At 34.7% G+C, this 13,291-nt stretch overlaps 1 long non-coding RNA gene across 1 annotated transcript; it reads left to right on the forward strand.

Moving 5' to 3' along the window:
• Nucleotides 1–7,923: 7,923 nt before the first annotated feature.
• On the forward strand, nt 7,924–10,561 carry LOC126654505 (uncharacterized). Its single transcript, XR_007632627.2, has 3 exons — nt 7,924–8,272; nt 9,815–9,890; nt 10,336–10,561. It is a non-coding gene; the product is annotated as an uncharacterized LOC126654505 (long non-coding RNA).
• Nucleotides 10,562–13,291: the final 2,730 nt, after the last annotated feature.

Here is a 13,291-nt window from a genome sequence, read left to right on the forward strand (position 1 = left end):
TATCGACTCTTGTCTTGTCTTTTACTTGTTATATTTGTTACGTCTTTCCTTCGTTTATAGCAGTTCTATTGCTGCTGTTCTATTCTGACATTCCTTATGACGTATTTCTAGAACTTTCACTTCTCTAATCACCTTACTAAATTTTGAGGGTATTTGAATTTTACCCTTACACTTTTCTTCATATCATCCACCATTCTTACATTTACTGATACGTATGTCTATACGTGTACCTTTCTTCTTTCTGTTAACGCAACTTATAATTCTTAATGCTGATATTAGTAACTTTACTTAATATCAGTCATATAGCATCATTATCTCTTTTGATCTATCCAACTTCGAACCTTCACATCTTACTGGATTATCTTCTTCATCCTTGCGTACTTGTACGTTTCTTTCGCCTAACACAACTCTCTGTCATTTCATCATTCGTTTTATTATAAGGATAAATATCGTATCCTTAAGTATTGCCAGTGCATTGCAGCCTATCTGCATATGCTCTCCGGCGATAAGTCCTTATTCACATTCTTCTTTAGCTCCACTAGCTTTGTTGCAATAATTATTAACATGGCTTTATTCTGTTATTGGAGTTTCTTTTACAATTTTTATTCTTATTTAATAAGAATCTTTTATTCTTCGTCGCAGGGCTTTATATCCGAGTTTACTTACTGAACAAAACGACTTTAAAACTTCTTTTGGCTGCGCAGCTCTTTCTAAACCACTTTTCATAAATCATTTAAAATTGTTAGTACAATTGTTGCTTAGAGTGATGACATCTCTCATCACCAAGGAGTTGCTCAAAATCGCATTTTCTTTATCATTATAAAGATATGATGCATGATCTACAATTTGAAAATAAGTTTCTTATGCATTCCTATCGTGATTATGCAATGTTACATGCGATATCTGAGCACAACTGTACTTTGAAAATCATAAAAACTTTCAAAATTTTCATAAAATCGCAAGTCTTACTCTAGATTATACGCTCTGCGACTATTAACGGCTTTCTTTATACTTATTGGGTATATTTTAAATTTTTATATTGCTGTCAAATTTTTGTATTGCTGTCATTTACAGACTGTTCTTCTGTCACATCACTTCTTTCTCCATGTCTCTGATCACTCAATTAAGTTCAAAATTCTATATTGCTGTAATCATCATATCCACTTCTGCAACATTCTCTTTTACGTCAGATACAAACGCAAGTGCTGATGTTCCATATCGACTTCTTGTAAGCAATCCATCTCTTTCTTCAATTCAAAAATGTAATATAGGAATTACGTTTGCGATAACTATATGATGTGATGTTTATCATATTATTATTTCTGTAAATTATATTTATATATATTTTCTTTCATTAGGCACGTATTTAATAACAGCGCTTCCTATAGGTTCTCACTTTCTGAGGTATTATCCTAAAGGCAAAACCTATTACTGATATTCTACTATGCAATGCAGCAATTATATAAACACAATAATGCAAACACATAAACACAATTACTTAAAGCACGTAAATCACTAATACCTGGAGGTGCCTGGTGTGGAACGTTAGGTTCCCTAATAACTACGCCAGTATGTCGGCCCCTAACTGTTCTACCTGAGTTTCGTCCACCTCTTTGCACAAAATAAGGGTTGGTTGTAGTTCTAGAGGACGTACTGACGTAATCCGGGTGGTACTCACGTCTAAAGTAATAAGGTCGTATCGGATCACCCGACCATTCATGCTCTGTTTCAATCCTACGGGCCATTGTAGTAAGCGTGCTGAAATGTTCGTCCACATGCTCATACAGCTCATCAAACTGAGGTCCTAAACCCCTGACATATCTACGATTAATGGTCCTATTGTCTTCGTTCAGATTAGGGACTCCCTCTGCCATCCGCAGAAAATCAGTAGAGTACGCTCCTACAGTTAACATCCCTCTAGAAAAAGAACGCATCTGCCTTCTAACTTGATTTAAAGCTATTTGCACCTGACCGTTAGCTATGTCCGCATCTTCCCTCAAATTGCGGTATCTCCGCACACTTGACCAAAAATAATCACCTCTGTATTCCTCAACGTCTAGCTCATCTAACTCTTCTTCTTCATACTCTTCTTCCTGAGGATTTTCCTCTTCTACTTCTTCTTCTAATTCTTCTTCTGGATCCTCCTCAGGATCCTCCTCAGGGTCTTCCTCAGGATCTTCTTCAAGATCCTCTTCCGGATCTTCCTCCGGTTCCTCTTCCTCGCTGTATTCTATCTCCGGTGAATGCACTCTAACTCGGTTTCCAGAAGAACTACCTATCTCCGATACAGACATATAGCCATTTTGATATATTTCTGGCGATGCTCCATGATTTGCGTGGAATCCATTCTGATGGACCCCAGATGGTTCGCCCACTTCATTATGAAACCCGTTTTGAAATATAGGAGGCGCTTCCTCCCGTTCTTTATCAGCATGCGACTGAGCTCTGTTTTGCCCAGACATGCTGAAAAGAAACAATTTCGAACATAAGCGACCATCTGAGTTCCTTTCCATACGCAATTCCAGTATCAGCTTATAAATGCTGTAAACAATTAGCATTTAATCCAGTCGCACGTAATTCGCAACAAATATCCACTTAATAACCTCAGCGCAAGTAATAAATACTTTACCATCTCAATCATTCATAACCACTTTCTATTTCCTAGTATAAGCAATAAATACTTAGTTGTGTTCGTCATCCGTATAAACAGATACTATTCACTTACTAACTTAATAGTCCTGGTTCGCGCGTGTAATGCCACGTACTACTAATGCACACATAACACAATTTCAGACAACCACGGTCTGACTCTTGCTGCAGTAGTTCCTAGGTATACTTACTGACAAATACTCCCAGTCAAACAAGCAATCAGACAACTCTAGTAGTGGTAACTGGACCAAACTGCTCTCAAACAAGCATTGAAACAACCTTGCAGTGGTAACTGGACCAAACTGCTCTGATACCAACATTGTCACGACCCAAAACTATTGAGCCGCAACCGGCGCTAGGGAACGGGAGTGGTAGCTCCGGAACCCGTAGCAAGCCTAAAATCACAATTTATTTTTCGCAAATATAATATAAAATAAACAATATCAAACAACGAAAGCGAATGTACATATAATTATACATTTACACTAACTGTATCAAAACCTCGCGGGCTCTAGTTACCGTACCTTGTACGAACTGGCCTCGCGGTACTATATACATCAGTTAGTGTTTCAAACATCTCACCGGCACCTGGGGCCGTGGATCATATACTAAACACGTAGCCTATCAAAATGTATATAAAACAATAACAGCAGTTAATATATACAATCAAAATGAACTGCTGACTAGGCTACTATACTACTGACACAGGACCACTACTGCAGCACTCACAGAAGTCAGAAACTAACATATACAGCTGACTTCTGGACTTCAAAATTGGCCTCTAGCTAAGTCCATAAGCTAAGCACCTGAAAGACATCAAAGGTGAGGGGTCAGTATTTGGAGAAATACTGAGTGAGTTGACATTTACTAACAGTATTAATATAGAAACATAGCATCGCATCTCAAGAAAATGTTAATATAAAACATATAAACATGTATTTGATCCGTACGAAACTAATATCCTAGCATGCGACACATCTCTCGAATAATCATATATCATTCAACCCAATCGTAAATATCAATTGCGAGTCCAACTCGCTGGTGGCCCAGCCACTAGATACGGGGACTTCCAGGCTACACCGTAGCCGAGTTCACTCTGCGTATCGAAATCATAACCCAATCGTAAATATCATATTCATCAACAGCTCCCAGCTGTGTCAAGTCATTTCTCAATGCAAACATACTAGACTGACTCGATACTGGTGATCACACAACCTATTGACACCCAATAGGTAGCTAGTTTCTTCGGATCGCATACTAGTTCTCGCATATAGAAATTAAATAAACATATAACATCCAATCAGTTGTATATAATGCGATGCATGAAAACAATATATATATATATATATATTTTCATAAAATAATTTTAATATATATAATACATGAAAGTAAAAGTACAACTCACAATGACCGCTATCCAATCAATTACGAAGTCAATATGATAATATGCCCGTGCTAGACCACGTCGGCTGACCCCACCGTTTGCTGACACGTCTGATACATATAGATCAAATACACGTTTAATACATAAACGTGAACCTTAAAAACCTAAAACCCTAGGTTATAGATTTAAGTTATCACCCCTTTCGTTTCGTATTCGTTTCTCTCAATTTTGATAACTTCTTGATCGGATTCTTACTTAATCGATGAACTTATCTTGACTATTTATTATGTTAATGTTCATTTATATAATGTTTTATATCTATTTCAAAACATTTCACTGAGTTTCACACTCAAATCAAGCTATCGGAGGTCCTTTTTCACTCCCGGAAGTCCCACGGAGATCCGGGTCGAGTTAGGGCACGTCGTGTCACCTTGGCACGTCGTGCCCTTCAATTTTTGTAAAGGGCACGTCGTGCCCTTCATGGTGCACGTCGTGCACCCCCTTGGTGCACGTCGTGCACCCTTGTGGTGCACGTCGTGCGCCTGCACGACGTGCTGAAGTGCAGCACGTCGTGCACCGACGTGTGCAGCGTTTTCCGGCATTCCTGGATCATTTCCGGAGCTCCAAAACTCCTACAACTTGTACCAATTCATACCCACTTCATTTATACACAAAATCTATCAAGAATCTTTACAAAAACGATGAAAAACGACTTGATTCTTGACGTATCGATTCAAACTTAATTTCTTAACAAAACAGCCTATAAAACACCATTTTCACCACCAAAAACCGAAATCTTACCTTGATATGATGCTTAAGATCAGTAGAGCATTCAATTCCGAAGAGATTGCCGCGAGAATCGTCCGAAACGGACGCCGAACGGAGAAACGGCGGCGAAACGAAATCGATCGGCGATTTTTTTCACTTTCTGGAGCCTTCTTCCTCTTTCTTTCTGATTTCTTCATTTCAAAGGAAATCCTTATATATCATGGCTAAATTCTCTTTTTCATCCTTGTTTTCTTTAATGAATACAATCTATCCTTTAAACTTTTCTTTCGTACGATTTAGTCCATAGCTAAATCGTTAAACTCTTTTATTACGACTTATACGTATTACTTATATCCGATAAATAATACGAAGCTCGATATTAACACTTTCCCGTCAAACTTATAAATTTCCATTTTTTTTTTGAGACGTAGTGGCTAAATTACCACTTTAGTCCCTGAACTTCATTTTGAGCTTTCCTTGACATTTTTCCTTTTAATTCCAATTCTAACTTTAGAATTGAAATATAACCTTGATTTCCGCATAACTAATTTCCCAAAACCGACCTACTTGAAACTTATTTACTTTATCTTTTCAGAAATTCTTCTAATATTGCCACTCTGGCGAATCAAAATTGGACACGTGGTCCAATTAGCTAATTAATTATTTTGGGGTATTACAGTGGAACATTGTAAGGAATGAGTATAACGGGCCAAATACTATATGGTGTCTTCGAATTTGTAAATGGTTGAAATCCATCACTAGCAAGGCCAAGTCTCACATTGCGAGGGTCTGACGCAAATGATTTATGAAGCTCATTAAAATGTTTCCATGCTAATGAATCTGACGGATGCTTCAACGTACCATCATCTTTACATTGTTCATAATGCCATCTCATGAAAGGAGATATCTTCCTCGATATAAACAACCTTTGGAGTCTAGGCTTTAATAGAAAATACCTTAATGTCTTGAATGGTATTTTCTTCCCATTTTTATATGTGTGTGTCCTCACCATGCTTGTTTTATTTCCATCTTGAAGTGCCACAAATTTTGCAAAAATTGGCCTCTTTATCATCCTTCCAAAATAACAAACAATGATACGCACATGCATCAATCTTTTCATAAGAAAGTCCAAGAGCTTTGATAACTTTTTTTGCATCATAAAATGAATTTGGCAATGTAGACCCTTCAGGAAGTAATTCTTCATTAAGATACTTTAATAGCATGCTAAATGACTCATTACTCCATTGCCCAAGGCTCTTGATATGAAGCAAATTTATCAGTGCAGACAACTTGGAGGTTTTAGAATTTGGATACAAAGAATGTTGAGAATCTTCTAACAACATATAAAAGTGTTTTGCTTTGGTATTGGGTTCCTCTCCAAGAGGATCGACATTCCCATCAACATCGTAAAAATTAGGGTAGAAGTCCCTCAAAATTTCTTGCACGTCATCCTCTCCTTCATCTTCTAACTCGTCATCATTGTCACCCTCACTTTCTGACTGAGGCTCTCCTGATCTTTCTCCATGGTGATACCAAAACGTATAATTCTCCATTATTCGATAAAAAATCAGATGGGAGAAAACTAATTCACGAGTTCCCGAAAGTGTGTTCAAACACTTATTGCATGGACATCTAATGTCAGATTCCTCTCCTGTTCTTTTAAAAGCATAATCGATAAAAAATTTAACTCCCGTTTGATACGATTCATTAAGCCGGTCGCCAACAAGATCCATCCAGTGCTTACTCGGTGCCATTTCTCGTGAAATAATAAATTTCAAGAAGACATATGTAATTGCAATTTACTATTTTATAATTAAAGAAAAACATATCATCCAAAAATATGATTCAAATATTTATCAATCAATAAAACTGCAGATAAGTTGATAATTACAAATAATTCTAGAAAAATTCTAGCTACTGGAAATAACACATTCTTAAGCAGTCAACTAACTGAAAATATAAATAGCTTATTTATAAATATGTTACTGAACTACATATTTAAGGCCTTGTTTTTGTGTTAAAAATGATAAATTTTTGTAATTCAAGGAATTGGTGTTATAGACTCTAAATGAAAATCTTCATCAACTAGCACCTAATATCTTTATCTCTATTGAATTACCACTAAAGATGCTCAAGAGAAATGTTTTATAAAATAATACTACAATTAGTTATGCTTGTTCATTTTATTGATATATTTCACTTCTACCAATTGCTAATATCTGATGCGTATAAGACAGTCATCATATTCATCTTTATGGTACAAGCCTAACACAATGTTCAACATACTCAAGTCATATGTAGTCCACTGACCAAGACAAAATACACGGTGTATTCTAATTAACAAGTAAACTCTACTAAGCAAAAGAAAGCATGAAGATAATATTAAATGGACTTTAAATTACACAATCAAAGGCACCAAAACAAATAAAATAAACATAGCTTAGAAATTAAATACGTATCACAACTCACAGTTTGAGATTCCTTAAACACTCAGTTTGATGACGCGGCTGTAGAGAATTGTAAGAATGCAATAGCAAAGAGTTGGAAAACCAGAAAGTGGTAACCAACAACACTCTGCTTTTCGACGACTCCAACAACGATGGATATTGCACTGCGATAGGTTTTAAAGGAGTTAAATAATGAACTTGGAAAATAAATCACATTATTATAAACAGATTCGATCAATAGAACGATACTATATATTAGATTAAATGGCCCTGTAAAAACAAAGAAAACGATACAAATTCTACCCTTTCTCTCCAAAATCAATTGAAAAACGAATTGCCTTTCTCTACAAAATCAATTGAAAAACGAATTGCCTTTCTGTAATACCTCGTATTTTTCTCGTTATGTTTTTACTTGATTTCGGATTGGTTCTTGCATTGAGACACCTTGATTGAGCCTTGTTTTGTATCTTGTATGTTACACATATATCGTGTGGGTATTAGATATTGATTCGATTCATTTTCGGGTATTTATTGAAGTTGTTTTCCCATGTTTTCCAAAACTGCCATGTGTTAGTAAAACGTTGATATCTCACAATTGAACGGTCGGATCAGACTCATCTTTGGATATATTGTTCCTAAGAGGATTTACTAAAATCTGGTCGGTTGGATTGTTATTTGGAGGTTTCTAACTCTAAAACTACCTTTTAAACCGTGGGCTTTAATTGCAGCCCAAGTAAAGCCCACAGGAGTCTATAAATAGACCCCTTAAGTTGCAAACCCTAGCCCCCATTAATCTCCAAACCCTAAAAACGAATTTCTTCACTCAAAGAACTTGATTTCTTCTTCCTAACAAGTCCGGATGCGATTCATTCCGCTAAGAATATGATTTTACATCCTACTCGCAAGATCTACGCGATTTCTACGTTGTGTTCTTCGTTGGAGGCTTGTGGATTAAATTAAATTCGGTCCAGCCCCTTGAACCTTGGGTTAATACATTATTTATCTTATTGTTCATCATCCTTAGGTATTGTTTTCATATCCATTTGATTCATGAATTCATTGCTATGTGATTTTGCCTAGAAATGCATAATATAGGATTTTAATGAAGTGAATTGTTGCTATTGTCATGCCATGCTTATGCTACTGAGTTTGTATGGATAAAATGATGGTTTGTACATATATAAACTGATGTTACATGTTTTGAAAAGCGTTTGGCATGATTCATCAATGTTAGGATTTTTCTAGCAATTGTTGTATTTTAATCGATTTACTGGTTTGAATCTATGAAATTGAGATTCTATGCTTAGGTTACTGATATGTATGATATGTTTGATGGATTTGATGTTTATGAACTGATCTTGTTGGTTGTATCAACACTTTGGCATGCTCTCGATTGTTTTAGCTGAAATTGCGTAAAATGCTGAATTTTGGTTCTTTAAGAGTTGTAATTGCATAAATGTTTTGCGATGATGTACCTACTGTTCTAAGATGATATATATGATGTTTATATGATTTAGGATCAGTGGCTATATGATTTGGGTTGTCGAATGTATGATTTGGTTTGTTTAGCATGTTTAGGCAAATTCTAGCGAAAATGCGTTATCGATTGTTTAAGGGATGTTGGCATGAGTTTAGATCTGAGTTGGTTTGGTATTTTGAAATTATGTATGATATACTACTGATCTAAATGAGTTTGGGAGTTTGAATTATAAATGTTTTGGTACGTGTTGGCTTAGTTTGCAAACTAGCTAGTTTTACACTAAAATGCTTTGATTTCAGATTCGATGCTTTGTAATGACTTAAGATCTGAATTACTTTCATATTATTGATTATGGCATGTATATGAACTGATCTAAGGTGTTTTGTTTTGGCGATTCATGTTTGGTCTAGTTTTGGGCAAAGTGCCATGAATTCTTAATTGGCTTGATGTCGTGAAAAATATATTAATTGATTGCAAATGTTTTGCTATGACATGTGTTATATAAAATGTGATTATTAAGCATGATAGGGCTGTTGTATATTGGTGTTTTTCTTATTTGGTTGTGTTTGTCCTTTGCGAACTTTTATCGAATTATAATCATGATGCTATACTTGGGTTTTAATGTTTAATTTGAATTCCCTTATTTCTCTAAATTGAAACTTTGGTATATTTAAATGATTCCGGACTTTAAACGAATTGTTTTACTTTGGTTGGATGTTTGGTTCGGGTTAGACTTGGGTCGCCCAATTCGTGAGTATAGGCTTGGCAGTTGTGATAACTCGGCTAGCTCACCACTTTGGTTTAAATTTGGTTTTATGATTTTAACTAAGTTATTGAAATGGTTTTCCGGATTATGTTTTAAAAGTGGGAACTCAATTGGACTTGACTATCGTATGACTTTGGTTATGTTGAATATGTATGATTACTCTACTTCGGTTAATGCTTTGATATTTTGGCTAAATATGTGTAGTTACATATTGATGGTGTGTACTTTGGATTGGTTGATATATGTGCTAGTCCTACGTGTTGTCTAGTACTCTCTAGAGTTAGGGGATGATATTAATTATGTTTTATGCCTTCTTTTAGACACGTCGACTGCTCGTGCTTCGGAGTCGAAACAGGTTTAGTTGCTTGCCAGGTTTTTCACGTGGATTTGCAAGCAGTGAGTTTATATCTCTATTTACCTCTTTATTAAGCAAATGTTATATTTTGTATATTTATATGTATAAACAGCTTTCGAACTGTTTTTCGGCATTGTGGATTTGATTTGGAACGTGCTACTCGATGGGCATCATCGGGACTGCGTGCGCACCGGTAATGATTATGGTATTGAGGTAGGTTTGAGATACGTCTCACCTTAGTAAGGGCACCAGTGGAAGATACGTCTCCTGGGCTCACTATTTATTAAGTGATAGTCGGGGATCGGTTATTGAGATACGTCTCACCGACACGACAATGGATTTAGAATTGTGGTTTAGGGTTTCATTGATAATCCATAATGAAAATGTTTTATTAAACGTTTTAAAGGTTTTTAACTTAATAAATGTAAATGGTTATATAAACTCTACTCAGTAAATCTGACCCCGTTGTTTTCCCAAATTTTCCAGGTTTATGATTTGAAAGCTGGTCCACTCCGATTCTTTTGATTCCTCGGAGGTTTTTATGTTATTTAAACTAGTTTCTGTTTTCAAACTCTTAGACCGCAGTAGAACTAGTAATTTATTTCATTTGATTCTACACTTTGGGATTGTCGATATATTCGATTATTATATTTGGCATGATTACTCTGGATTACGATATTGTTATATATAAGGCATGATGTTGAACATTTAAGATATTGAAGTTATTTATATTAGAACTGTAGTATAAATTGCTAGACTTAGGTTGGAGTCTCGGTTGCCCCCGAGCAGTTTTCTGCAGGTTTAAATGATTATTTGATTTCCGCGAGGCTTGCTACGGGTTTTGGTACAACCATACCCCTACCCTAGCGCTGGTCACGATTCATGAAATTGGGTCGTGACACTTTCTCTGAGGAACTAATTCTTAAAAAGATTCATAATTTGATGAGACGAATATCAAAAATCTATAAAATTAGGGTTATTAGGCTGAGATGAGTGAAATAAGAGATTATAGGAGATGTGAATTGTAGGCTGCTGAGAGTTAGAGTGAAAGTGATATTTCTAATTTAGGAGCGAACAGTTTTTTAACCCTAAAAAAATAGCGCCCTAGTTCCCGCGATAATATTGCCTAATTGGGACCGGATTTTATTTTTTTAGGGAAAGTAAATAAATACCGTCCTTAAAGTTTACTTGTCTTGCAAAATTACAAACATATTGCGACCAGAATGTGTATCTTTCGCAAAAAAGGGGTCCCTAATACACTTTTTTCTTGTAGTGAACGTTTTAAACATTTAACTTAAATTTCTAAAAAGGTGAAACGTTAGGATTTGTTTCGTAACGTTTTAACCGTTTGAATAAGTTTCGTAACTTTTTAAATGTTTGGCATAAATCATGAAAAAGGTGAAACGTTTGGTTTTGTTTCGTAACGTTATAAACGTTTGCATTTGTTTTGTAACATTTTAAACGTTAAGCTTAAATCGCTAAAAAGGTGAAACATTAGGGTTGTTTCGAAACGTTTTAAACGTTTGGCTTAAATCGCTAAAAAGGTCAAGCGTTAAAGATTTGTTTCGAAACGTTTTAAACATTTGGATTTGTTTTGTAACGTTTTAAATGTTTGGCTTAAATCGTTAAAAAGGTGAAACATTAAGATTTGTTTCATAGCGTTTTCAAAGTTTGGCTTAAATCGCTAAAAAGGTGAAACGTTAGGATTTGTTTCCTTACGTTTTAAACGTTTCGATAAGTTTCGTAACGTTTTAAACGTTTGGCTTAAATCGCTAAAAAGGTGAAACGTTTGGATTTGTTTCGTAACATTTTAAACGTTTGGATTTGTTTTCGTAACGATTTAAACGTTTGGCTTAAATCGCTAAAAAAGTTAAATGTCAGCAATTGTTTCATAACGTTTTAAACGTATCGATTTGTTTTGTAACGTTTTATAGTTTGGATTTGTTTCCTAACGTTTTAAATGTTTAGCATAAATAGCTAAAAAGATGAATCGTTTAAATATATTTTTGTAACGTTTTAAACGTTTAGCTTAAATCGCTAAAAAGGGGAAACGTTAGGATTTGTTTCGTAACGTTTTAAACGTTTGGCTTAAATAGCTAAAAAGGTGAAACTCTAGGATTTGTTTCGTAACGTTTTAAACGTTTGAATTTGTTTCGTAATGTTTTAAACGTTTGGCTTAAATTGCTAAAAAGGTGAAACATTAAGATTTGTTTCGTAACAAATTTAACGTTTGGCTTAAATATCTAAAAAGGTGAAATGTTTTGATAAGTTTCGTAATGTTTTAAACGTTTGGTTTAAATCGCTAAAAAGGTGAAACGTTTGGATTTTTTGCGTAATGTTTTAAACGTTTTGATTTGTTTTCTTAGCGTTTTAAACATTTGGCTTAAATCGCTAAAAAGGTGAAACGTTAGGATTTATTTTGTAACGTTTTAAACGTTTGAATTTGTTTCGTAACGTTTTAAACATTTGGATTAAATAGCTAAAAAAGGGAAACGCTAGGATTTGTTTCGCAACGTTTTAAACGTTTGAATTTGTTTCGTAATATCTTAAACGTTTGGCTTAAATCGCTAAATAGGTGAAACGTTAAGATTTGTTTCGTAACGTTTTAAATGTTTGGCTTAAATCTCTAAAAAGGTGAAACGTTAGGATTTGTTTCCTAACGTTTTAAACGTTTGGATAAGTTTTGTAACGTTTTAAACGTTTAGCTTAAATCGCTAAAAAGGTAAAACGTTCGGATTTGTTTCATAACCTTTTAAACGTTTGCATTTGTTGTTCTAAACGTTTGGCTTAAATCGCTAAAAAGGTGAAATGTTAAGATTTGTTACGTAACATTATAAACGTTTGGCTTAAATCGCTAAAAAGGTGAAACGTTAGGATTTGTTTCGTAACGTTTTAATCGTTTGGATTTGTTTCGTAATGTTTTAAACGTTTGGTTTAGATCGCTAAAAAGGTGAAACGTTAAGATTTATTTCGTAATATTTTAAACGTTTGGCTTAAATCGCTAAAAAGGTTAAACATTAGGATTTTTTTGAAACGTTTTAAACGATTGGATAAGTTTCATTACGTTTTAAACGTTTGGCTTAAATCGCAAAAAAGGTGAAACATTTAGATTTGTTTCGTAACGTTTTAAACGTTTGGATTTGTTTTCGTAAAGTTTTAAACGTTTGGCTTAAATCGCTCAAAAGGTGAAACGTTAGGATTTATTTCGTAACGTTTTAAACGTTTGGCTTAAATTGGTAAAAAGGTGAAACATTAGGATTTGTTTCTTAACGTTTTAAACATTTGGCTTAAATCGCTAAAAAACTGAAGCGTTAGGATTTGTTTCTTAATGTTTTAAACGTTTGGCTTAAATCGCTAAAAAAGTGAAACATTAAGATTTGTTTCATAACGTTTTAAACGTTTGCCTTAAATCGCTAAAAAGGAGAAATGTTAGGATTTGTTT

This window comes from Mercurialis annua, linkage group LG7 (genome assembly GCF_937616625.2).
Source record: "Mercurialis annua linkage group LG7, ddMerAnnu1.2, whole genome shotgun sequence".
Classification (NCBI taxonomy): domain Eukaryota; kingdom Viridiplantae; phylum Streptophyta; class Magnoliopsida; order Malpighiales; family Euphorbiaceae; genus Mercurialis; species Mercurialis annua.